At 36.1% G+C, this 24,960-nt stretch overlaps 2 non-coding genes across 2 annotated transcripts; both read left to right on the forward strand.

Moving 5' to 3' along the window:
- The first annotated feature begins 267 nt into the window (after positions 1–267).
- Positions 268–374, forward strand: LOC116142490. The gene has a single exon (XR_004129997.1). It is a non-coding gene; the product is annotated as a small nucleolar RNA R71 (small nucleolar RNA).
- Positions 375–19,611: 19,237 nt separating this feature from the next.
- LOC116142489 lies at positions 19,612–19,718 on the forward strand. The gene has a single exon (XR_004129996.1). It is a non-coding gene; the product is annotated as a small nucleolar RNA R71 (small nucleolar RNA).
- The last annotated feature ends 5,242 nt before the right edge of the window (positions 19,719–24,960 follow it).

Here is a 24,960-nt window from a genome sequence, read left to right on the forward strand (position 1 = left end):
ACCTACATACCTCTTAATTGTTTTTGAAGTGCTGCTAGTTGGGCTAAAATGGCCGTGTAAGCGTCAACTTTATGAACATCCATAGACTTCTTCGGATGTATTCTCTCATTAGGTCTTTGATAGTTGTTACTTGTCAGGACTTCAAGTAACTCATAGGCTACTTCAGGTGTCTTATTTTGCAATGCTCCTCCAAATGCTGCATCCGCCATTGTTTGCACATTTGGAAGCAACCCATCATAAAAGGTTTGGACTTGGATCCAAATAGGCAAACCATGGTGTGGACACTTCCTCATTAGTTCCTTATATCTTTCCCATGCTTCATATAGTGACTTGTTCTCATCCTGGATAAATGATGTGATGTCGTTTCTCATCTTTGCTGATTTCGCTGGTGGGAAATATTTAGTTAGGAACCTTTATGCTAATTCATTCCAGGTGGTGATTGTTCCTACTGGTAGTGCCAATAACCATCCCTTTGCTTTATCGCTTAGTGAAAATGGAAATAATCACAACCTGATGGCATCATCTGACACTTTTTTTGCTTTAAATGTGTCGCATATCTCCAAGAAGTTAGCAATATGTGAGTTTAGATCTTCATTTTCATTTCCCCCAAACTGTACAGACTGTTGGATCATTTGAATGATTTTCGACTTTATCTCAAAATTGTTGGCTTGAACCAGTAGCCTAGTGATACTTGGATCACTACCATCAACTGTGGGCACTGAGAATTGCCTCAAAGTTCTATCGTTCACCATTTCTATGCGTAGTGTCTCTTCTCTCTCTCTTCGTTCCCTAACAAGTCTTCTAGCTGTTCTCTCGATCTCTAGATCAATGGGAACAACAGGGAAACTTCTTACTCTTTGCATAAACTACAGAAGGAAGAAAAAGGAAGATTGTGAGATTACACAAACTAAAAAGAATGAAAGTAAAACTAAAGGTAAAACTAAAATTTAAAGCTTCAACTTAGCGAAAATTAGAAGAATTCAATATCAGTACAAAATCATTCCTCGGCAACGGTGCCAAAACTTGATGCATGGTTTGACAAACATGCATATTTAGCAAGTGCACTAGTCGCAAAAAGTAATACAATGATGAAGTAGAGTATCGTTCCCATGAGGATTGCGTGCTAATTACCGAGTTTCCTAATTCTATTACTAATTGAAGAATACAAAAATGTTGGAATTGTGGGGGAAAGTAAAGCTAGAATTAAAACAAAAAATCAAACAACTAAGATTAGCACTAAACCAATCAACACAAATTCAAATCAAGGCAAAAGAGGTTAGGGTTTGACTTCACTAGGATACTCTAGTTTAACCTACAATTTCTATTGCTTCCAAATTCACATGCAAGGATTATAAATCGAATTCCTTAAGTTATAGAATATACCTTCGCAGGCTATATTCTCCTACCTATCCCTTTAAAATTCCGCAGCCAACAAAATGAAGGTTAATAGTTCAAAGTCTATCAAACCAAATGGAATCCTAAAAAGATTTCATAGATTGCTAAACCTATCTCTAGCATTTGCTTAATCTACGGTGTTTACTCTAAGAAGGTAGCACATGAATCACTTCTCAATCTCATCGTGCTCAACATTCAATTGAATCAAAAGAAATCAACATCCAACTGCATTAAGAACAAGAATAAACACATAATCCAAGCAATAGAACTAAAAAAAAACACAAATTTATAGAATAAACCATTGTAATCCAAGTTAAATCAAAACCCTAACCCAAAAGTGAGTTAGTTCATGCTCAAAATAAAGAAAAACATCACATAAACAATAAATGTGGAGTTCAACATATTAGAAATTGAAAGAGGAATGAATTCTTCCCGATTTTGGAGACCCAAATTCCTCAAATCTCCTTCCCCTCTTCCCTTATCTAACAATGTCAACCCCCTTTCAAAAATGAACTAAGTCTCACTTAAATAGTCAGCCAAAAAAATACAAGTAAAACGCAACATTTTACATAAACAAAATTTTGCAGTTTTCACCGTGTCGAAGAAGAATCTCGTCGCGGCATCGATTTGAATTTTTGCTTAACCATCTGACCCGAGGCTAGCTTGCTGTGGCGAAGAAAGAACCTTGTCATGGCGAACTTTTGCTAAACTTTTCTAAAATTATGAAACTACCCTCCACTTGTTTCTTGGCTTGAGTCTTTGATCTTTGTGATCCCTAATAGGAACAAACTTCACAGTGCTTCCAATAAGCATTAGAAATCCCCCGATTCCTGAATTTCGCTTGATTCCGGGTCTAGAAACTCATGTTCACTCAATTTTGTTCCAATTGCATGTTTTGGCCTAAAACGTAAAATATACGAATTTAAGAATCAATTCTGGCACAAAACTTAATAAGAAGTATCTGAAATCCAACAAAAAGCACAAAGAAAATAGTATAATCCTAGGATTATTAACCATCAAGCAATTCAATCCTAATGGCTTGTTATACTCTAATAGGCATTAACCCTAATCTCTTAATCATACCATAGGAGATGAAGGAATGTGTAGCACCAGAATCAATCAAGGCATACAAGGGAGTGTCATGGAATAATAACTTACCCGAAACTACTGAAGGGCTGGCATCTGCCTGCATCTAGGCCACATTACATACCTTGGCTATCGTGCCTCCAACTGTGGGTACTTAAGCTACAGAACCAACAGGACAATCTCTAGCAATATGACCGAGTTGGCGGAATCTGAAATAAACATTGGTCCCCACCAAACATTCACCCTTGTGTCTCTTCCGACATTTCTTACGGTAATTGATCTCACCTTTCCTCAGCTAGCCTTTTTTCTTCATGTCCTTCTTGTTGGCTTTAGGTGGGACTCCTTTCTTGTCTTTACCTTTATCGTCTTTGCCAACAACTTGTTCTACACTATTAGACTGGTCTATCTGGAAATGACTACTTGCCACTATTGAAGGAAGAGCTAATATGGTCGCCTTTCTCAAGTACACCTCCATTTTGATGGCTCTAGCGAGTGCTTCACTATACTTTTGGGAGGGCTATAGACCCGACATAAAATCTCTAGCAATAGTGGGATAAAGTCTGCCCACAAATCTCTCCAATCGGGTTTGTGGTATACTGACCAGTGTGGGTGCAAACTTAGCCAAGGAGTTGAACTTGATTGAGTACTCTTTAATCGTCATATTTCCTTGTTATAGATTAATAAACTCTTGCAGACTATAATCTCTGTGGTATACTGACCAGTGTGGGTGCAAACTTAGCGAAGGAGTTGAACTTGATTAAGTATTCTTTAATCGTCATATTTCCTTGTTGTAAACTAATAAACTCTTACAGGTTAGAGGACATCATATTCGCTATCTAGTATTGCTTCTCAAACAGTTCCTTGAACCTTGACAAAGTGAGAGTGGTGGTATCCTGAGTCTGCTCCATAAGCTTCCACCATGTCATAACATCTCTTCTTAACAAGTATGTAGCATACCGGATCTTCTCTTGGTTTGCCATAGGAAATAAAGCAGTAGCTTTCTCCACCAACTTGATCCATTGCTCTGCTACTATCGGATCATTAGTGTTGATGAGTTCTAGAGGATGATGTTTCCTTGAAGGGCCATAAAGTGGTTAAATCTGCTTTGGAGGAACCATTGCTTATGGGATACTCGTCCCTACTGCTTAGCTTGGTACCACATTGGTCATCAACATCATCATCAGAGTACTTGTACTTTCCAGTGGGGTTCTTCTTAAAGCTCTATTAACAGCCTCTTGGATCATACACTACAATGTTGAAATATCTAAACTCGGAGCGATTGAAGTAGCAGCAGCTGGGTTAGGAGCTTCAGGTGCAGCTGGAACATCTTGTGCATTCGAAGCATCATTGCGACGTAGATTCGTTCTCCTTGTTTTTCTCATATTCATTCCCTATCACAGTCACACATATAAGGTTAATCATCTAAATCAATCCTTACCTAAAATCAAGTAAACATACTTACAGCGATTGGACGAGTAGAGCAGTGGAACTTTACATGAGGGATATTGTCATCAATTCTCATAAATGCATGACTCGGCAATAGAAAACATCTTAAAACACCCTTTTTAAAGTAACAAAATACTTGCTCTAATACCAAATGTAAAACCCCTCTCTAGTTAGATATCCTCTGAATATCCCTCAATGAGAATCCAGGGGATACATGTCTGGAGAACGAGTTGTATTTAGAAAAAACCTGTGCAAGAAGAAGAAGAAGAAGAAGAAGAAGAACCACCAAAACATAATTATCGGGTGGATGCTTCCAAAGATGTTTCACAAACATTTTTCATTTACATTATTTACATTAAGATAAAAACATCAGAATGACAATAAATCATCTCCCCTCACGTGTAGCCCTATTGTCTCTAGTATCAAGAAGAAGAAGAAGAAGAATGTAAACAATCAAAACATATTTATAGGGTGGATGCTTCCAAAGATGTTTTACAAACATTTTTCATTTACATTATTTACATCAAGATAAAAATATCAGGATGACAATAAATCATCTCCCCTCACGTGTAGCCCTATTGTCTCTAGTATCCTTCGCTTCTGGTCTACCTACAGAGCAATCAACAATGAAAGGGTGACCACTAATCGCTCAATAAAGAATGATCCATTGTATTCTAAATGTGTTTTGTGACCTTCATTTAAACATATTTATTAACACACCACTTATCTTTTACATCTAGGTATGCTTCCCTTTTCTTACTAATTCATATACTTTTCATCATTTTATCCCATGGCCATACAAAACATCAAGTGTACATATACAAGCAAGTATGTAAACATAGTGCACACACATCACATGTCATGACATAACATCTAAATATCATCTAATATGAGTACAAATCATCCATAATGTAAATACAATCATAACTCATGTATTGCAACTAAATGCATATTAATCATCCAACGTTTAGCCGATTAGAATTTTCTTAACGTCTTAAGCACTTCATATCATCTAGCCTCATATTCATCTAGAGCTTATATTATCGGGAGGCATGCTTACGTGTTATTTGCATATAAAGCATATATTCATCTTTCCTCAACTGGTATACGAAGATATGGTTACGTGTTTTCCATCATGTCTATATGCATCTCTAACATCTTATGGCATGTAAATAAATGTTTTCGTGAGCTTAATACTTTTGATTCATCTATGGATCATCAATCCATTTACATTTACCTCTTGCTCACATTCATCATCTTAAACATATATTACATTGCATCTTCATGCCATTTCATAACATTAATTATGCATTCGCATCCATGACCATATATATCTTTCAAAGATCATCGTACTAATAGGTAAACATTAGTACATGACGTAATTACAGCAATACATTACTAATCAATTTACAATCATAAAAATTAATTATGTTAAATCTTAAACTTTAATAACCAGAAGTTTATCCTTCAGGCCATTTTCCGTCCATTTCTCAAATGAATTGGCTCTTGGACTAAACATAAAAGTTATAGGACTATGTCTTAACTTTCTAATGCTTCAAGAATCATCTCATTTCAAGTTTTAAAACTCAAGTTATGGTTGAAATACTGAAGCATGTTTAACATAACCCCTAAACTTACCAAATCCGATTTTTTCATATTAAACCATGCCATATCAACTTCTATTGACAATTAACAAATATGCCAACTTATGGATCAACTAAAGCTCCCCTTAATAGTCTTTAACATCTTAACGGAAGTGTAAAACTGATTCTCATGATCATTCATCATCACTTAACATTTTAAGTTAATGCAAACAACACTGGATCGAACTGATTTTGGGTTGAGCTTACTTTAAGTCAAGCTTATTTTTAAGTCGAGTTGATTTTGGGTCAAACTACATCTCTGCAAGCTTCTGAGATCTATGAGCTTTCTGGCAAAAATCACACACAACAGGTTCTGTAAAAAATTTTAATGTGCTTTGACTTATAAACTATCAAGATGAAAAAAAAAAAAAAAAATCTTCAGAATAATTTATAGGAATTTGGAAAAGAGTAGTAAACATAATTTTTGTAAGAATGAATCGGAATTTCCCCCTAAAGAACCATTAAATAATAATTTTCCCTTAAGTATTTTAAATAATATTTTACCCTTTATTTTGTGTCGTTGGAGTTTTTAGCATCTTTCTGGCACATTTCCATTAAATTAAATAATAATATTTTTCGGAAATCGACACCGTTTAGTTCCCTGGAGAGCCATGCACGAGAATGATTCAAGAGATCATAATCCTTCTAATCAACTGACAAGTGGCATACGACCTGCTACCCCCGGTTGACAAGAGAAAAGTGTAAAATTGGAGTTATTAATCCCAACAAGAAGCATATCTTTAAGATAATCTTATTTTTTATCCACCATACCAAACGTGGACCCCACGTGTCAAGTACTTTTCTAATATTGTATGGAAATTCTTTACTCCATCTGCCCCTCCCATTAATGCCAAAAGTGAGTGGCGGCACTAACTGCTTAAACTTGATTTAACCCTCTTTGATTTTGACTTTTGACTCAATTTAAGCCTAATCCTAAACCTTATAAATTTGTTTGCATTTCATGGCCATCCCCAACCAAAATAAAAATAATAAACTCTTTGTTTGAAGCTTTTAATTTGTTCACTGGAAGAGATGGCAAATTCTCGCATTGCAAGATTTGTTATGGAGGTTGCACCACCACAGTTTGTTAGTGTGATGAGGCACAGAACCGTCAAGATGTTGGATACTATTACTGAAGAGGATAGAGATGTTAGTTCAATTGACTCTCTCCCTACTTCAAAGGCTTTGTCTACTTCTGCTGCTTCTTCTGTCACTACCGAAACTAAGTATTTTCTTCGAGGGGTTCAAGTTCAGACCTCATTTTCAATTTTTAATAATTGATGAGTTTTCAAGGCCTTGTTGCCCATCTACTTCTTCCTGTTTTCTTTTTTAACTGATGGAGTCCTGAGGGTTTGGTTTGATAGAGGTTTTCTACTGCTTTTCACTATGTTGTACAAATCTAAGATTTTCAATAACATATTAAATAGCATAATTCAATTATTTGTCATCTAATTCAGCTCTCTTGTGTTAACTCTTTAGCAACGGATCTTGTAAACAGATCTATAAATTGGGGAAGAGCTTTGGTCGTGTCCAAGAAACATTTGAAATTGAAATTACAAAAAACGTAAAAACATTTGCATTTGTTTCAGTATATTTGCACTATCGTATCCCTATCCTATCCAAAATACACATTTGTTTCTCTATTCTGAAAATTCTATTCTATTTTATTTAATTTTTAAACCCCCTAAGTTTGTTAATTTAACTAAACACCCCTAAAAAAGTTTATAAATTGACAAAAACACCTCCACCCACCCACATTTTGTCAGATTCCGACTGCCAGTATTTAATGGGTGGGTGGGGGTGTTTTTGTTAATTTTTAATATTTTATTATAGGGGTGTTTAGTAAATTAACAAACCCAATGAATGTTTTTGTTAATTTTTAAATCCTACCTCGTAATAACCATCAAACTCTTACTTTTTCAAAAATCATATCTAAAATAATAAAACAAACACACCAAATTGATATATATTGAAAAAATCATAGAAAATAAAAAAGTGAAAATTGAAAACTATACCTTTGTAGGTTTTTTATTACGTGGGAAAAATAAGAATTCTCTAAAAATCATGCACAGGGATATATTTGTCATTTTCGGATTTTTGGCCTCTAGAGGGCAAAACTCTAATTTTGTTACCCAGACGGGTAAGTAATAATGTTCTATGACAACAAAAATTTGGGAGATTTCTTAAATTTTTAAAGCATTTTTCATCTTCGGGTTTTATGGAAGCAATGTTTCACTATTTTTAAACCAAAAAGTCCAATTAAGTAACCCTTAGCAAACGTAATTCAAGGAAACATTTAAGCTTAATAAGCTTCAATGGATGCTCTAATACCAATTAATTTTTTTAACCCCAAACAATTAATGGATTTTAGTGTCACATAATACTTAATAGTCTTGAGTCATTTGATGTGTTTGTTTTTTAAAATTCATGATATTTGAATAAAAAAATTTATATTTAAATTTACTAATATAACTTTATATTAGTTATTCAATAAATATTGACTATAATAATAGAATTAGATTTTAATATTTTTATAAACTATATTAATAATTAATAATATTTCTCAATGTATAGTTGATTATAAAAAATGTTATAAAAACCAATTTTGGTCAATTGATCGCCGGAATCCGGCCATCAGTTACCGACAACTGGCGACTGAAAAATTCGTCACTACCTAAAGGAAGTAAAATTGAAATTGGAATAGTTGTATTTGAACGATTTAAGTATCTATATGAATTTTGACTGAAGAAAAGTTGTCATTTGGTTGGGATATGAGCAGAACTTTATAGCATTTCTATTTAAGTTTAATTTTATTATGCTGTTGAGTGCGAATTTTGTTGAAAACTCGGAAATGTCAGTAGCTTGTGAAACATGAAGCTAGCTACCATATAGAGCTCACCGTGATCTGAAGGTCACTTCCAGATAAAGCTCGACTAAAGCAAAGCTCATCGCAACCTAAGCAACAATTGTCCGATAGCTCAGGAGATAAGTTCAAATCTCCTGATATCTCGTAGAAGATATTGCCAATATCCTGTTAGCTTGACCTTTACACACAATCACGGGAATCATAGGATAAACATCAATTGTGATTGCTATCTCGGATTTAATTCGTTTATCATTTTGAAATTCATGTATAAATACCCCCAAAAATAGTGTAAAAGAGGGTTAACAATTCTTACTCAAAAAAGAGAGTAGCAATAAACACAATGGACGTAGGTTTGAGAATCAGTTCGCAGAACCACTTCAAAAAAAATTTGTGTTATTTTTCTTTATTTTGTCATTTACATTATTTTTTGCTGTTTTTCACTAATCATGCACACATATATTCCGATTCCATCACAGTCAATCAGATCGCTCTGGTTGGTGCCTTTTTGGTATCAATATTTTGGCACTAAAAGGAGGGGCCCCGGCAAGCTCTCCTATTCCTAGCAAGAAACGATCTCAATAGCAAATTCGGTCATTGGAAAATTTGCTATGGCCCGTACTGTAGGTTTACGATCGATTTACGCAACAAAATAACAAAAATTATTTGATCCATAAACCTTGATCCCAACGATCCTTATACCGATTTACATCGTTCATATATATAATTATTGTAGTGACTCCTTCTGACTAGTCTTCTTGAGAAATATAATATGATAAAAAAACATATGCATATAAGTGGAAAGTAATGGGCTTGAAAATTTTCTTTACTTTATATATTAAAGTTTTTACATCACAAAAGTATTATATACATTAACTTTAAAACAGTGGACAGTAGTGCCGTTTCCCTCTGCATCTCGACGTCCATCCGACCGCTTCTCACCTATTCCCTGCAAAAACATGCAGAAACAACGGGGTGAGCACTAGTTGCTCAGTATGTAAATCCGCTACACTATTCTTCTATCTCCGTTGTTCATATTCTGAATTCTTTCCTTACATCACACTTTTGCTTCTTCTCGGTTCTTTCTTTGTTCTTTCTCTATTCTTTCACTATTTCTAGTTTTCACTGTTCTTTCTTTCTAGTTCTCTCTGTTCTTTCTTTATTCTAACTTCTCACTACCCATGATAGTACTCCCGGTATCTTGCATAGATGTGATGCAAATGCAAAAATGCATAAGAATGCATTTTCTTTCTACTTTTTTATTTCTTATTCTGTTTTCTTGTTTCTTTTCTATGTTTCTTTCTTTCTATTCAATTATTTCTTTCTTCTTTTCTGTTTTTCTTTCTTCTTCTCTTCTTTTGTTTTATATTCTTTCTTTTCTTTCTTATTCTTTGCCGATCGGACTTGGTTGCCGCATGGATTCGGAACCCTGGCCGTGTGAGTGAGTACAGTCCTCATCTACATGCACTCTTACGGACTGTACGAATTCTTTTTCTTCTTAGGCCACTCATTAAAAGCGGCGTGCATGTAGGTACATTCTTCTGGGTACAGCCCTCATCCACATGCACTCTTACGGGTCGTACTAATTCTTTTTCTTCTTCTTCTTAGGCCACTCACTGAAGGCGGCGCGCATGTGGGGATATTCTTCTTCTTATCTCCCAGGGGTTCCCCATCGCAACAACCTTTCTTTTCTTTAGCACTTTTCTTTCTTTCTTTTTGTTCTTTAGTGCTTTTCTTTCTTTTTCTTTGTTCTTTAGTGTGCTTGTATGCATGTATGCATGTAGATGGATTCTTCTTATTATTCTTTCTCAGTTCTTAGTTAAATGCAAAGATGCAATATGGCATGTAAACATGTCATTTTCTACTTTCTCTACCATCTACAAACTCATTCCAAACTATTATACTATCATAACCATACATGCACTTCACTTTGGAATTTCATCAAACAAGTGGTATGCACAAATAAGCACTAAATTAGCTACTCTTCTATCTTTTTTTCTAGCTACGAAAATTGAAACACCATACTCTATAATTAACCTCTAACCTGGCCAGGAAATTCACACTTCAAAATTCTATTTCAATTTCTTCAAAATGTCTTCAAACTTCCACCAATTCATCTCATACTAAACACTACTTCTCATAGCGGAGTTCAAACCAACACTCAACATCAATTTCATCATCAATTCTCAATACTCAAGCATACAAATACATATAAAGAAATTCTCTACTCAAATATTGCTCAAATCAAGGGCTAGGGTTGGATTTACTTACCTTGAACTTAAGTACTTCCACTAGAATCTCTTTCTCTTTGGTAGATTTCCTCTTTCTCTAAAATCCTAAGCATATAAACTATAAGAACTCAACACTTAAAAAAAAAAATATTAATCTCACATCTATTTACAAGAATTATTACCTTGGGATGCTTAGAAATGAATATCTACCCAAAATCCAACCAAAAGTCCTCTAAAATACCTTGAAAATTGATGAAGGAATTGAGAGAATTTGAGATTGAAGGTGGCGTGTGAGGTGTAGAAAATGATAGGGTTTGTATGCTTGAATCCTTAATATCTCATATTAATATGCATACTTTCCCATTTTGCCCTTACACTTTCTTTGAAATTCCATCTTTGCCCTTTAGTCATTTACAAGAATGCCCTCACCTTCATTGCATTTTCCATGAAATTTCCTTACTTTTCACTCCCCACATTTACAACTAATTAGGGGTAGAATGGTCATTTTTCCCTTAAGGAAATTTTCTCTAAAATCTTCTCAAAATTTCCAACCAATTCTTTGCCCTAGCAAAAATTCTTCTTCGCCTCAGTGAAGCATTCCAGAGCATACGTCACCACGGTGAAATTTATTCTTCGTCGGGGCGAAGTCTGCAAATTCTAGAACATGTTTTCGGCAGAGAGTTTGTTGTCGCGGCGAAGTCTGCACTTCCCAAATTTTCAATCTTCCATCTTAGAACAAGCAAAACTCAAGGAATTTAAAGGATAAAAGCATAGATAACTTACTTCAATGTGGGCGTTACAATTATATTATAAAGTAAATGTAATTTCATACTAGCGTTTGGAGGCTCCTTCAATTGATTTTGATTGTGTTCGCTTTCATTCCAAGGAAGGAATGCAGGAGTGGTATCCACATGAACACAGGATGATGATCACCAATAGGTTTATGTGCTAGTTAAACCAATTGGTTCAAGGAATAAGAATGCAGAATTTTTCCTTGGAAAAATTCTCTTCTCCAACAATGAGGCTCACGGTTTAGAGAGAGAGAGAGAGAGAGGGCGGCTAGGGCTTATTTTTAATTGAATGAAAAAAAAAAAAATTGTTTTAATTTTAGTTGCACTTAAATAGTGCACTAATTAAAACCCTAATCAAATATGGAATAGCCATCAACTTATTCCATAATTAGATTAGCATTATTCCATTACCAAAACAAGGTAATTCTAATGTTGGTATTTTAATTTTGAATTTGAACTTATATTATATTCATTAATATTAATATTATTTTAAATATTGATATTAAGTAATACTATATATATATATATATACACACACAATCTCACTTATTTTAATTTCCATATGAAATTAAATATAGGCAATGACCTCAGCAAATCTAATTGCATTGTGAGATTACCAAAATACCATTTTATCTTAAAAGACAAAAATGCCCTTCTCACTTACTTATCCTTTATTTGTCTTCTATGTGTGTGATCCGAAGGCTTCTTATCATATCGGTAGTGAGTAGTATCACGATTGACACTCAATCAATCGTCCTACTAAACACAGACCAAGATTGGCCTCTAGTAAGGTATCATGGCCACCCGATAGATTTGGATTTAGCAAAACAGCTACCTATCAACAATATGGTTATCGTGCAATCAAATCCTTTCATCATTCATTATTTCATCAAGGCTGAGGTACATAAATAGTGTCAACCTCAAATATCCTTGATCTTTTTGCATTCGATTATTAGACCAACAACCAGAATAGATTGGATTGAGCTACAACTCAATCCCACTTTAGTCACAGATTTAGCGTCGTTGCCATTCACCAAATTGCTCAGCAAGATAATTTCTCATGTACCTGGGAGTGATGAATCCTTTGTTAATCAACCATAGTCTTGATACACTTTTTGATGTAGCTAACCACTACTGTTATGATAGTCTTAATAGAACTATGTTGGGCTAGTGTCAAACTACACCAATTGGTACACAAGGCGCTTTAGTGATCTCAAGTCCAAGGATCACATGCACCATCATCCATTAGAGGATTTATTCCATGGGCACTAGGGTTACCATCTATGTGGAATCCTCTGGTGGGTATGTCTAATGAACTTGCCTATAGCAAACACCCATGTGTTGCACAAGGTTGTCAGCAAACAACCTTGACAAGTGAGATCAGTCACTGCCCTTCGATAAGGTCATTCAACATTATGATAGCCTTACCGTATTATTTGTGTCCTCAGTTAGAATAATATTGGGGCTATAAACATTTCTAGAATGGCCACCATATATGATCATAAGGTCCTCACTATTGAGATTTGAAACACTTGATACCCTCGTCCCAGTTCTACCATTCTAAGGACATATATCACAACATACAATGAATATGAATTACATGATGTAGAAAAAGTCTTCTATTGATTATAAACATTCTTACAAGGAGTCAATATTATAATAATGAATTGGCTCTAGGGCACCTACTCTAGCAATCTTTCACTTGCACTATAGCCAATCATTCATGTATTTAATACCAAATGACCTTAAGTGCTTTTCATGCTTATGCTACGATAGAGCCTTAGTCAGTGGATCAACAAGATTGTCATTAGTATGTACTTTGCAAATCTACACATCCTTCCTTTGAATCATTTCTCTGATCAAATGAAATTGTCTGAGTATGTGTTTGAATCGTTGGTGAGACTGCGGTTCCTTTGCTTAAGCTATTGCTCTATTGTTGTCACAATAGATATCTACTAGATCAACAATAGTGGAAACCATACCAAGTTCGGTGACGAACTTCTTGATCCAAATTGCCTCTTTAGCCACATCGAATAATGCAGTATACTTAGCTTTTGTTGTAGAGTCTACTAAAGTGCTTTGCTTGGAGCTCTTACTACTCACTGCAAATCCATTAAGACAAAATACAAAACTAGACTACGAGCAATAATCGTCTTTATCCGTTTGGAAACTGGCATCACTGTATTCTCAAACAGCGAGCTCATCATCCCCTCCATAAACCAATAACATATCGTTAGTCCTTTTTAGGTACTTAAGAATGTTTTTGAAAACTATCTAGTGACGCTCGCTTGGATTTGATTGATATCTATTACAAGTGCTTAATGTACATGAAACATCAACCCGAGAACATAGCATGACATACATGATGGATCCAATTGCAGATGCATATGGGATCCTCTTTATCATATCTCTTTCCTCTTGTGTTTTATGACATATTTCTTTAGAGAGATAGACACCATGTGACATCGGAAGAAATCCTTTCTTGGATTCTTCCATACTGAATCTCTTTAGTACCTTGTCTATGTATGTACTCTAACCTAGGCCAAGCAACCTACGTGATCTATCATGATAGATCTTTATTCCAAGGATGAAGGCTGTCTCTCCTATGTCCTTCATGAAGAAGCACTTGGATAACCAAAACTTTATCGACTGCAAGTTCAATATATCAATCTCGATCAGAAGTATGTTGTTGACATACAACACTAAGAATGCAATTGTGCTCCCACTTACTTTCTTGAAAACATAAGGCTCATCTTCATTCTTGATGAAACCAAAATCTTTTACAGATTCATCAAAATGAATGTTCTAGCTCCTTAAAGCTTGTTTGAGTCCATAAATGGACTTCTGCAACTTGCATATCTTATCAGCTTGTCTATCAAGAACGAAACCATCGGGTTGTGTCATATACACATCCTCTTCTAGGTTTCCATTAAGGAAAGCTATTTTGACATCCATCTACCAAATTTCATAATCGTGATATGCAACAATTGCAAGCATAATTTGGATAGACTTAAGCATTACAACTAGCGAAAAGGTTTCTTTATGGTCAATGCCATGAACTTGTTTGAAACCTTTGGCAAGTAGTCGTCCCTTACAGGTATGCATGTTACCATCCATGTTAGTCCTCTCCTTGAAGACCCATTTACACTTTATAGGAGTGGATCCACTAGAGTCCATACTTGGTTTTGGTGCATGGAGTCCATCTCAGATTTCATGGCTTCAAGCCATTTAACGAAATCTAGATCTGATATAGCGTCATCATAGGTTCTGAGTTCATCGTCTTGGTAGACCAATATGTCGCTATGCTGAGTCATAAGAAAACCATATCTCTTGGGCTCACGACATACTATTCCAGACCTACGTAGCTCTTGTGCAACTTGAGGTAGTTCAGTTTGATCCATAGATTATGGAGTAACCTCCTCATGATGTTCAACCACTTCTTGTGGCACATCATCCTGTTCTTTGTCTAATGTATCCTTTGGTATTAGAATTTCATCGAGTTTTACTTTTCGCCCCCTAGTACCTTGTAGAAGAAATTCTTTCTCTAAGAAGACACCAGTACGAGCAACAAAAATTTTATGCTCTTCTGGGTGGTAGAAATAGTATCCTTGGTCTCCTTAGGATACCCCACAAATGTACATTTATCAGACGTTGAGCTTAGCTTGTTTGAAGTCAATTTCTTGAAATAAGCTTGACAATCCCAAATCTTTAGATAAGACAAGTTAGGCTTTCGCCCACTCCATAGTTCATATGAAGTCTTATCTATAGACTTTGATGGCACACGGTTCAGTATGTGAGTTGTAGTCTCTAGGGCGTAACCCCATAATGATGTGTTAGAGTAGGTGTTAGGAATCGATCTATCCAACGCAACGGAAAAACAAAAAAATTAAAAGGATAAATCGATTCCTTTTTATGCTAGGATCTAGGTATAGATTATATAGTTTACATGTTAAAACAAAATTCTGCATAAAAAAAATTAATCCATTCAAGGATTAGAAATCTTACGCACGTTTGGAGGCTCCTTCAACTATCTCTGAATTTACTTTGCTACCGATTCAATATAGAATCGCAGGAACGGTGATCCACACGAAGACAATTGTTAGAGTAGATGCCCTAGAGCCAATCAATTATTGTAGAATTGACTCTTTGAAATAATGTTCATTAATCAATTAAAGGCATTTTATTATATATCGCGTAAATAATTATTATTGCAATATGTACTGATATATGTCCTTATAAAGGTAGAACCGTGATGAGGGTATCAAGTGTTTCACATCTTGATAGTGAGAACCCTATGAGCACATATGGTGGCCATTCTAGAAACATCCGTAGCCCCAGTATTATTCTGAAGTAAGGGCACATATAATACGGTAAGGCCGGATTTTAGATACTTCTTAGTTTATTTTTGCCTGAATTGCTACTTAATTCCTTACATTTCATGTTTTAGGTTAAAATGGACATTTTGAGCGAATAAAGACAGATTTGGAGTTTCTGGACTCAGAAGCAAGCGGAGGGCAATTCTGTAATTTCAGAATTCTTCAGGAAGCTTTGCCGCGATGAAGGTTGTTCTTCGCCGCGGCGAAATGAGCCAGTCATGCACCAGATTCAGCTCCTTTATCATCGCGGCGAGATTCTTTCTTCGCTGCGGCGAAGTCTGCACTTTCCAGTTTTTTTAAAACGCACAGTTTCGTTTTTAGGCTAAGTTTTAGGATTTTGGGCGAGATATAAAAGAAATACTTAGTCTTTTTGTGGAGGGCATTCGTGGAGAGATAGACAGCAGTTTTTACATTTTCTTAGATTTATTTTTGAGTGATTTTGGGTTAAACAAAGTGTGAAGATTCGAGGTGAAACTAGTGGATTCGTCAATTGGGGAGATTCTTTTCATTTTCTCTTGTGTCCATGATGTTGAACTTGGAATTTTTCATTTCTTTTAATTGTTTTATTGATTTAGCCATGAACTAACCTTTTTAGGGTTAGGGTTTTGATGTAGTTCATATTCTAATGGGTTAGAGAGTCGATGATTATTAATTTCATATGATTTTGCTTTGATTGTGTGATTATTCTGTATTTATTGTTTTTATATGATGAACATGATGAGATTGAGAGATAATTCATGTTAAGCTTCTTGGGTAATCACCATTGTATTATTGGATGCTAGAGATAGATTCAAGAACCAATGAAATTGGTGTGCTGTCTTAGGCACCCAAGATTAAAAACCTTCCTAACCTAACTACTAAACTGTAAATAGGGTAAGCAAGGGTCGATCCCACGAAGAGTGTCTAGCCGAATTTTCGATGATGTGAACAAGGCTTGGGGGGAGGGGGGGGGGGGTGTTTGAGTAAAACAGAAAACAGTTTTAGCAAAAATCAAAACAAAAACAATTTAAATCGAAATCAATTAATAAAACGAAACCTGGTCTTCATCAACATCCACCATCAGAATCTTACAACTGATTATTGAAGCAAAAATAAATCAATTCTTGCTTGAATATTCACTGTTGGAACTATTTTCCTATCTCTCCTTAATTGTAATTAATTAAGAAACAAGCGATCTTAATTAATCTTACCATTAAAAAACCATAGACAAGCGCTAAAGATTATATCTAATCGCAGCCTTAAGAATTTGAGAAATCGATAAAGCTAAACAACACAAACACAAGCGGTTGTATTTAATTTAGTTGAATGTTCCTCTTAAGATTACTAATTCCTGCTTTGCCGCGGCGAAGAAAAATTCTTCACCGGGGCGAAAACTTACAGTAGCTGCAACATATTTTCAGGTTGCTTCACCCCAGCGAAGAACAATCTTCGCCGCGGCAAAGTCTGGGACTTTTCAAAACTTATTTTTACACAATGTGCTTCGCCGCGGTGAAGAATACTTCTTTGCCCCGGCGAAGTCTAGAGCATTTTCTTTCCTTGCATTAGCTGAAAACTTCACCTGAAACACCTAAAAACACACAAATTAAAAATCATTCAAACTCATAAGAAAATCAAACACATTCAAACACACTGAAATGAAAAATAGAAAAAAATAATTAAAACACTTGGGTTGCCTCCCAAGAAGCGCTTGTTTATAGTCGGTAAGCTCGACTCTCTCAATTTTTCACATCAGTCCAGATTATCCAAGTACATTACATCCCAAAATTTTCCCTTGTGCTCGAGCTTCTTTTGCTGATGATCTTTTTCACATAGAGTCCTTGTTGAGAGTTTCACCACCCATTTCCATCCCTTGGTCATTACTTTGGTGGTTCGACTCTTCTCACTGACTGCTTTCCATTTTCTTGACCTACCCTCACCATTTTTGAGCAGAGAGATTCGTTCCTTGTGAAAACACAATCTCGACTGTGGCTTATCTTGGAATTTTGTGCAACCCCTTCTATTATGGTCCTCACTCTCGAACTGATTCGTTTTGACAATGTAGCTCTTAATTTCCACCTTAGGATTGTTCAGTTGGAAGGTTTCAATCCTTGCCTAGTCCACCACATCGATTTTTAAACATGACCCTTGTTTAGGTGGAGCTCTCATTGATTCAAGGACATTAAATGTTATTTCTTCATCTTGCATCCTCATGATCAACTTCCCTTCTTGAACGTCGATTAAAGCTCTTCTGGTCGCAAGAAATGGTCGTCCCAGGATAAGAGGAATCTTTTTGTCTTCTTCCATATCCAACACAAAGAAATCCACAAGAAAAATAAACTTGTCCACCTTAATCAACACATCCTCCACAATGCCCCTCGGATGCTTTATTGATCGATCTGCGAGTTGCAAGCATATGGTTGTCAGCTTCACTTCACTAATTCCTAATTTCCTGAAAACAAAAAAAGGCATAAGGTTAATGCTAGCACCTAGGTCACATAAAACTCGATCAAAGGTGATATCTCCTATAGCGCAAGGAATAGTAAAACTCCTTGGATCTTTGAGCTTCGGGGGTAACTTCTTCTGGAGAATGGCGCTGCACTCCTCCGTAAGCATCACCGTTTCCTCATCTTCTAGCTTCCTTTTGTTCAATAGGATCTCTTTAAGGAACTTCGCGTAGCTCGGCATCTGCTACAATGCATCTGCAAAAGGAATGTTAATATGCAGTTTCTTAAAAACATCAAGAAATTTAATAAACTGCTTATCCCGATTTTCTTTTCTGAGTCTTAGAGGAAAAGGTACGGGTGGTGTGTGATGGGCCAACTCTAATGGTATTCGGGGAATGGCAATTTCTCTTTCCTTTTCTTTTTCCCCTCTTCTTGCTTCTGTTCATCTTTCATTGGGCTGGGTGGTTTCTCTTCAGCAATGATTTCGTCATCAACTTCCTCATCAGATTTTTCATTTTTCTTTGATGGATTTTCCTCTTTCCTTGATTTTTCCGCCTTTTCTAAAACTGTCTCACTTCTCAACGAAATTGCATTTACTTGCTCACGTGGGTTAGTCACCGTGTTACTTGGTAAAGATCCCTGCGGTCTCTCATTTAACTTCTCGGCCAATTGCCCCATCTGTACCTCAAGATTCCGAATGGACGCCCCTTGATTTATGAAATTCTTCCTCGTCTCATTCATAAAACCCGTGGTCTCCTACATGAATTTCCCAAACATGTCCTCAAACTTTGTCACTCTTGGATCTCCCGGTTGATTATTCACCCTTGGTTGGTTATTTGACAATGTCCTTTGGTTCCATTGATTATTTTGCTGGTTCTGATTACCCCAAGCCAGATTTGGATGATTTCTCCACCCCGGATTGTATGTGTTGGAGTACGGGTTGTTTGGTTGCCTCTGATTTCCTGCCAAGTAGTTCACTTGCTTTGATGATGAAGATGACAAAGCAAATGTGTTCCCCACCTGACACTTGCTGCTCACATGGTTCCCTGCACAAAAATCACAAGTTAGTTGAGGTGCTTGAATAGAATTTACCTACATACTTCCCAACTGTTTCTGAAGTGCCGTGAGTTGGGCTGAGATGGCTGTGAAGGCATCAACTTCATGAAGACCAGTAGATTTCCTTGATATCACTCTCTCATTTGGTCTTTGATAGTTATTGCTTGCCAAAACCTCAAGCAACTCATAAGCCTCCTTTGGTGTCTTATTCTGCAAGGCTTCTCCCGATGCTGCATCCACCCTGGTTTGTACGTTACCCATCAGTCCATTATAGAATGTTTGGACTTGAAGCCAAACTGGCAACCCATGGTGTGGACATTTCCTCATCAATTCCTTGTACCTCTCCTAAGCCTCATACAATGACTCGGATTCATCTTGTAGAAATGATGTGATATCATTTCTCAGTTTTCTGATTTTGCTGGAGGGAAGAACTTGGTCAGGAACTTCTGTGCTAGATCATTCCATGTTGTGATAGTTCCCGATGGTAGTGCCATTAACCACCCCTTTGCTTTATCCCCCAATGAGAATGGGAATAACCTCAACCTAATGGCGTCATCTGACCCTCTGTTCGACTTGAAGGTGTCACAAATTTCCAAGAAGTTCGCAATATGCTGATTCGAATCTTCCTTCAAATTACCATTAAACCTTACCAACTACTAGATCATCTAGATGATTGCCAGCTTTATCTCAAATGTGTTGGCTTGGACTGCTGGTCTCGTAATGCTTGAACCACTGCCATTAACCGTGGGAACTGAAAATTCCCTTAGTGTCCTGTTTTCTGGTTCTGCCATTTCAACAGCTATTTCTTCTGTTTCAACCACTATATCCTCGCTTTCTCTTCTCTCTCTATTAAGTCATCTGGCGGTTCTCTCAATCTCAAGATCAACAGGAACCACTGGCTGACGTCTTGCTCTTTGCATAACCTGCACAAAATAAACGAAAGAAAGTAAGATGACAAACCAATTGAAAATTGAAAACAAAAATTAAAACTTTAATCTAGCTAACTATAGAAAAACTCAATGTTAACTTAAAACTCAATCCCCTGCAACGGTGCCAAAAACTTGATACTTGTCGAAAGGCAGTGACTAATCTCACTTGTCAAGGTTGTTTGGTGACAACCTGGGGCAACACATGGGTGCTTTCTGTAGGCGATTACACCACAGCAAGTTCACTGGACTGACCTATCAGAGGATTCCATTTGGATGGTACCCGCAGTGTCTATGGAACAAATCCTTTAACGAATGGTAGTGCATGGGATCCTTAGACTTGAGATCACTAGAGCGCCTTGTGCACCGATTGGTGTAGTTTGACACTAGCCTAACGCAGTTCTTTTCAGAGCTATCAATACGGTGGTAATTGGCTGCATCAAGGAGTGTATCAAGACTATGGTGGATTGACAGAGGATTCATCACTCCCGGGTACGAGAGAAGTTATCTCACAATGCAATTCAGTAAATGGCAATGGCACTAAAACTGTGGCCACAGTGGGATTGAGTTGTTGCTCTATCTGGTTTATAATACAAGTCATTGGTCTAGAAACTGAATAGATAATATTGAGAGTAACCGAAGGTTGACACTATTTCTATGCCTTCGTCTCATCGAGATAACGTATGATGAAAGGATCAAATTGTATGGTAACCATATCGTTGACAGGTAGCTACTTTGCTGAATCCGAATCTATCAGGTGGCCATGATGCCTTGCTAAGGGTCAATCTTAGTCTATGTATTCGTGAGACGATTAATTGGTGTTAATCGCGATACTATACACTGCCGATATGATGAGAAGCCTATGGGTCACAAACATAGAAGATAATTTAAGACTCAAGAAGAAAGAAGGGCGTTTTCGTCTTTTTAGGCGAAAGGGTATTTTGGTAATTTCATAGTGCAATTAAATTTGCTAAGGTTGTACCTTTATTTAATTTGTTAGAAAAATTAAATAAGTGAAATTACGTTTAAATATGTGTCCGCACATGTTTAAATATATTATCATTATTGTTAAATGTTAATATATATTAAATATATATATTAATTGATTTTAATTGAGATAATGATGGAAAATAATAAAATATCTAATTGGGAGTGTTTGGTAACATGGGGTGTTTGGGTTGGAGCCCAAGCCTATTCCATATGGGAATAGGGCAACTAAATTTACTATAAAAGAAAAAAGGTTATTTGTAAAATAACACAGATTTTTCATTAGTTCATTTGGTTGAAAAAGAGAAATACACAGTAGCCCCATATCTCTCTCCCACGCCAGTTTTTGGTTTGTGCCAAAATCAAAGTTTTCTTCTTGATTTCTTAAGGCCAATGAGGATCTAGCAAATCCCTCATTGGTTCCTTGTGATTGTCTTCGTGTGGACTTCGTATGTTCGATCCTACACTTGGATCGGTAGCAAAACACGATTAGAGACAAAATTGGAGGAGCCTCCAACGTGTGTATGTTTTTCTATACTCTTGATTAATTTTTCTACAGATTTCTATTATGATATAAATTGTAAAATTATACCCTTGATCTTTGCTCATGTAAACGATCCTTGTATTATATTTTTCGTTGTTTCCGCTGCGTATACGGGACTGTTTACTAACAACAATCCAAAGAGCCAACCCTTATTTTGCTAGAACAATAGGATAACTTCAAGAATCAAAAGCCTTCAAAGAATCTAGAAGAGAAAAAATTTCTCTTCAATCTTATGAACAAGACGTGAGAAAGAGTGTGGGTAGGTGGCTGGATTTTTCAATTGAATAATCATATAATGTTTTAACTCAAGTTGCACTTATATAGTGCAACAATTAAAACCCCATTCCTATAAGGAATAGCCATGGCCTCTAGCCCTAATCCACCCTTGCAACCAAACACCCTTTAATTGGTATTTTAAAATTTAATTAATTATTATTATATTAAAATCAATTAATATATATAAAACATATTAACATTTAATTAATAATAATAATCCATTTAAATATATGCGTACATATATTTAAATATAATCTCACTAATTTAATTTTAATATTTAATTAAATACAGGCAAAAACCTCAATAATTTAATTGCACTATGAGATTACCAAAATACCCTTTCATCCAAAAAGATGAAAATGCCCCTTTCACAAACTGATTCTTTTTGTCTCACTACAGACATACCAAGATTGGCCCCTAGCAAGGCATCACAACCACCCGATAGATTTGGATTTAGCGAAATAGCTACCTATCAATGATATAGTTACTGTGCAATCAAATCCTTTTATCATTTGTTATCTCATCGAGACCGAGGTACAAAAATAGTGTCAACCTCAATTATTCTTGATAACTTTGTATTCAGTTACTGGACCAATGACCAGAATAACAAATTGGATTGAGCAACAACTCAATCCCACTGTGGCCACAATTTTAGTGTCATTGCCATTCACTGAATTACGCCGTGAGATAACTTATCCCGTACCTGAGAGTGATGAATCCTTTGTTGATCCACCATAGTCTTAATACACTCCTTGATGTAGCCAATCACTACCGTATTGATAGCTCTAAATAGAACTATGTTGGGCTAGTGTCAAACCACACCAATTGGTGCACAAGGCACTCTAGTAATCTCAAGTCTCAGGATTACATGCACCATCATTCATTAGAGGATTTGTTCCACAAACATTGGAGTTACCATCTATATGGAATCCTCTGGTGGGTCAGTCTAATGAACTTGCCTACAGCAGGCACCCATGTGTTGCACAAGGTTGTCGGCAAACAACCTTGACAAGTGAGATCAGTCACTGCCTTTCGATAAGATCATTCAACACTATGATAGCCTTACCATATTATATGTTTCCTTGGTCAGAATAATACTGGGGCTACAGACATATATAGAATGGCTACTATATGTGATCATAGGGTTCTCATTGTCAAGATTTGAAACACTTAATACCCTTATCATGGTTCTACCATCCTAAGGACATATATCAATACATACAATTATGATTTACATGATATAGTAGAAAATGCCTATTATTGATTAATAAATATTATTACAAAGTGTGAATTCTACAATAATTGATTGGCTCTAGGGCACCTACTGCAACAGTAGGTGCCCTAGAGCCAATCCATTTTGTAAATGTTGACTTTTGTAAATAATGTTCATAATTAATAAAAGGCATTTTCTACATTATGTAATTCGTATTTACTATATGTTATAATGTATGTCCATAGAATGGTAGAACCGTAACAAGGGTATCAAGTGTTTCTAATCCTGATAGTGAGGACCCTATGATCACATATGGTAGCCATTCTAGAAACATTTGTAACCACAGTATTATTCTGAATAAGGACATAGATAATATGGTAAGGCTATCATAGTGTTGAATGACCTTGTTGAAAGACAATGACTGATCTCACTTGTCAAGGTTGTTTGTCGACAACCTGGTGCAACACATGGGTGCTTGTCATAAGTGAGTTCATTGGACAAACCCACCAAAGGACGTAGATGGTAACCCCAGTGTCTATGGAATAAATCCTCTAACAAATGGTGGTGCATGTGATCTTTAGACTTGAGATCATCGGAGCACCTTGTGCACCAATTGGTGTAGTTTGACACTAGCCCAATGTAGTTCTATTCAGAGCTATCAAAACGGTAGTGATTGGCTACATCAAGAAGTGTATTAGGACTATGGTGGATTGTCAAAGGATTCATCACTCTCGGGTATGGGAGAAATCATCTCACTAAGCAAGTCAGTAAATGGAAATGACACTAAATCTGTGGCCGTGGTGCGATTGAGTTGTAGATCAATCAAATCTAATTTCGGTCGTTGGTCCAATAACCAAATATCGAGATATCAAGTATATATGAGGTTGACACTACTTCTGTACCTCGGCCTTGATGAGATAATGGATGATGAAAGGTGATTAGAGCTTAAAAATACACAATTACTAAGTGGTTTATGGGGAATATTTGGGAGAAATTAAGCTTCAATTGGTAAATTTGCTTAATATTTTCATAAATGTCTTTTGCGGGTTCATGGGTGTGTTTGAGTGTTTTCAGGGTATCTATGCTAAAGTTATGCTCTGATGAAGAATCATGTCAGCAATGGAATGAGTGACGAATAGAAACAAATGGATTGAGAATCAGAGTTGAATTGAAGAAGTTATGGAGTTTTGAAGTTAAACAGGAGATTCTAGATTAAACTCCAATTTGAACATGCTTCGATGTTTTGACAAGAACTCAAGCTGAAGACCTTGGATTAAGATGATTCTTGGATTGTTGGAAAGCTGATTTAAAGGGCTACATTTCATATGTTTACCACTTTTCCATATTCCATCGTCAACAATCACTATCTCTAGAGTGCTGAGGAATGAAGCAAGGTTTGAACTAAAGAAGAGGAATTGGACACTATGCTACAGCACAGCAAATTCCAGAATCAACAATGCCATAGCATAATTTTGGGGCACAGTCGCGACAGCTGGGTTTTTAATTTCCGTGTTTAACTAGGAAATTGGGGTTTTAGGCACAGTCATGATCTCTAATTGCTTAAATCTTATTAGAGATAATTCGGGTTAGTAATTAGGAGTTAATTTGATAATTGTTTGAGAGAAAATTATTGGAAATTTAGGGAGTTTGACCTATAGGAAGAGTGATAATCCGTAAATTATACAGTTTTTATTTGATCTTTTT

This window comes from Pistacia vera, unplaced genomic scaffold, assembly GCF_008641045.1.
Source record: "Pistacia vera cultivar Batoury unplaced genomic scaffold, PisVer_v2 Contig41, whole genome shotgun sequence".
Classification (NCBI taxonomy): Eukaryota; Viridiplantae; Streptophyta; class Magnoliopsida; order Sapindales; family Anacardiaceae; genus Pistacia; species Pistacia vera.